Below are 3,872 nucleotides of genomic sequence, written 5' to 3'. Positions count from 1 at the left end.
TCTCTCTCTCTCTCTCTCTCTCTCTCCCTTTCTCCAATGCATCCTCCTCAACTGGCAGCCCAGTGATCAAAATTCTTTAGTGATTCTCCATTGTCTCTGGTAAAATATCCAAACTCCTTAGCTCTGAATGCAAATATTTTCACCATTTGGCCTCTGGCTATCTTTCTAGCTTCATCTACCACCTCATATCCCAGTCAAATCTATGCACATGTTATTATCTCATTCCTATCCCAGTCTTCCTAGACAATTTATTCTTAATAGCAATTAATACTAACAGCTACTATTTACTGAAAACTCACCATGCTCCAGGCATATGCTCTTCATTTGGCCCTCATAACAATTTGTAAAAAATATATTATCTGTATTTTATAAATGAGGAATCTGAGTTGGAAAAGGTTCGGTGATTTTTTTCCAAGACCTCACTGATATTAAACGGAAAAGTCTAGAATTAAAACTAGATCTGCCTGATGCCAAATCTTCTACCCCACTCCGATGTTCTGTGAAGCCTCTCTGATCTCATCCCCCACTCTCCTTCTACTCATCTCTAGGGAAAATTAGTCACCCATTCCTTTCTATTTCCATAACATCTTTTCCATATTCGTATTTCAACACTTCTTTGTCTTCCTTTACCAGCAAACTTTGAGCTTTCTGATGATAGTGAATTAACCTATTAAGCTCTGCATTCATAACATATGCCTGGAGATCAATAAATATGTTGGACGGACAAGCAACACCTCTACTCCAGCGAGACACTGTGTTAAAGCTTCGGGGTGATGTGAAAACGTATGACAGTACTTAACTCTGCAGAGTTTAATGCTTGCTTGTTTTGTGTTGACTCCCTATATCGAAGACACATTATTTGATTTTAAGTTAGTAGTTACCAGAGCCTATCAGATCTAATTTCTACTAACCCAGAAGGCCCTTGGATTATTGGTGAAAAATATGACTTTATTTAAGCACAAAAGCGGGTATTAATGAACACGATCTTCTCAGTCTTCTGAAAAGATTGTTGCTTTCTTTTCAGTCTTCAGGAATTCTTTAGCCTAAAATTTTCTATATATCTATGTATCTCTGGATTTCCAATTATTGTAGCATTGCATTAAAAATTTACACAATATTTGGCAGTATTTTTGTTGTTCTGGAACTGGGATGTACTATATCTAGTTTCTAAATAATATATTGCTCATTACAAAAGATGGTAAGTTGGGATCCAACACTAGCAGAGCATTGTTCTGAGTATTTCCAGGACTAGGGCAAGGGTACACTTAAACTTCCACACTGATTTCTTTACCATGTGACAAACAGCACACATTGGATAACCAGGATTAGGGGTAAAAGTGAGTGGTCGTGTAATTCAACTGAAAAAAGTTAACTGACACATATAGAAATAAAAACCAACTCATCATAGCTCGCTAAGGGAGTATGAAATATGAACCAAGGGCTTTTGATCAGCAGATCACAGACCACCCACAGATCCTACCCTGTGGTTCTGATTTCTATACCATGACATTTGCAAAGGAATGCATATTTTGGATACAGTTATAGAAAGAGTCACATAGTCTCTTAGTATTCTCTGCCTATTTCCCCAAAATTTATAATCCAAAATGCTGGAAAATGGTGAGCCAACACAGAGCATAAAATCACTATTAAAAATATTAAAATATTTTATTTTAGTAATATTCTCACTTAAAATTAAAAATAAGATTCATGTATAGAAACAGAGAACTTTTAAATGCTTAAGTTTTAACAAATATTTATTATGTTCATATAATTTCTTAGGAATATCAGAGAACTTTCATTCTCTAAAAACACTAAGTAATTTTGGGCCACCAAAAAAAAATCATTTTCAAAAGGGGATAAATTCACACATAGTTGTGAAATGTAAACTCGTTATTGCCTTTTTGTTGAAATGAATGACATTAAACAATAAATAAATATGATGATATTTAATAGATTTCCCCTTTAGACAGTAAAGTTTGTAATACATAGAGAGTGAAATCTCTTAATACTGGAGAAGTAGAAGAGTAATAACCATTGTTTGTAATCTAACTTCTAAGATTTTTATGAAAGATACTTACATTTTATGATTTAACTAGAACTCCAACTCATTTAATTTTAATAATGGCACCTATTACAAAGGAGTTCTGTTGTATTATGAATAAGTAACATACCAAACAGTAATTTTTTTCTTTTCTTTTTATTTCTAAATATCTTTAAATTGGGTCAACATATTTGGTTATAATGCTATTTTCTGGTGGGAAACATACTAAGGAACTTTGGGCCACCAAAAAGGTGATCTTACTAGGAGGTTTACCAAAATGTTAGAATAATAGATCTACTAAACAGAAAATTCATTCCAAGGATGGCATATGTAAATGTAATTATCAGCCATAGCTGACAAAAAGGATACACTTTTATAAGTCAAAGCAATGATGCAAGGCGTGAAGGTAATCTGGTTGCCCACATCCTTCACAGCATTGTTCACCAAGGTTGAGTCAGTAGATTTGACTGGTTTTTTGATGTTTTTTCCATAACTCACAATTTTCCACTTAGGTCCTTGCAAATCTTGGAATTTTGTTGAGGAGAGTTCCTTCTGAGGTAAAAGACCAGTCTTTGATTAAGGGTATGGAAGTAACTAAGTTACCCTATTCAAACTTCAAACATATTCATAAATCTCTAACACAATAAAAATATAAATTTGCACATCTACCAATTTACCTACTTTTCAAAACTCTTGCCACCTACAATAAAACATGTGATTAGAACTCCCATGACCAAGTAAAAATAAAGGATTTCTCTGGGCCCATTGATACCTGCTCACTAGATTCCCCTGGTATTTAAGGTTTTTAAATAAGATTTATGTAAAACTCAACCAGATAATTTCAGACTTATAGTCAAGGTTGTATTAACATTGTACTCTAAGTCATTGGTAACTGTGCTTCAGAATCATCTGCATGGCTTTGTCAAAACACAGATTGCTGAGCTTCGTTGTTTCTGATTCAGTAAATCTGGGTTGAGGGCTGAGTGTTTGCATTTCTAGCAAGTTTGCAGGTGATTTTGGTGCTGCTAGTCTGGGATCCACACTTTGAGAACCACTGCTTTAAGTTATAATTAGCCAAACTCAGTAAGAGACAAATATTTTAGAGAATAATTTTGTAAGAAAAGCCTAGTTAATTCATTAAAATTTCAGATATTTTGAACTCATATCAAAAATGACTAGGGACTTGGAAAATAAATACAAATATAAACTGCAAAAGAATGTACAAACCCTATTGAGGCATTTTAAGACCTCATTGCATAAAACAGTGGACATGCTAATAACTACTTATTTGTATACATAGTTTAATGTAATAAAAGTGCCTTCCTTTAGACACAAATTAGACAATCTGGAAGAAATGGATACATTCCTAGACGTATGGAATCTCCCAAGACTGAGTCAAGAAGAAAGAGAAAATCTGAACCGACCGATTACCACCAATGAAATAGAATCGGTAATCAAAAATCTCCCAAAAAAACAAATATCCTGGACTAGATGCCTTCATAGGTGAATTTTACCAAACATTCAAAGAATTAACACCTATTCTTCTCAAACTATTCCAAGAAATTCAAGAAGAGGGAAGCCTCCCTAACTCTTTTTATGAGGTCACCATTACCTTGAATCCAAAACCAGACAAAGACATGATGAAAAAGAAAACTATACACTGATATCTCTTATAAATATTGATGCAAAAATCCTCAACAAAATATGAACAAACCGAATTCAGTAACATATTAAAAATATCATACACCATGATCAAGTTGGATTTATTCTTGAGATGCAAAGTTGGTACAATATCGGCAAATGAATTAATGTGATACACCACATTAACAAA

The sequence above is a fragment of the Pteropus alecto genome, unplaced genomic scaffold, assembly GCF_000325575.1.
Source record: "Pteropus alecto unplaced genomic scaffold, ASM32557v1 scaffold273, whole genome shotgun sequence".
NCBI lineage: Eukaryota > Metazoa > Chordata > Mammalia > Chiroptera > Pteropodidae > Pteropus > Pteropus alecto.
The sequence above is the reverse complement of the archived record's forward strand: the minus strand, read 5'-3'. Positions refer to the sequence as shown.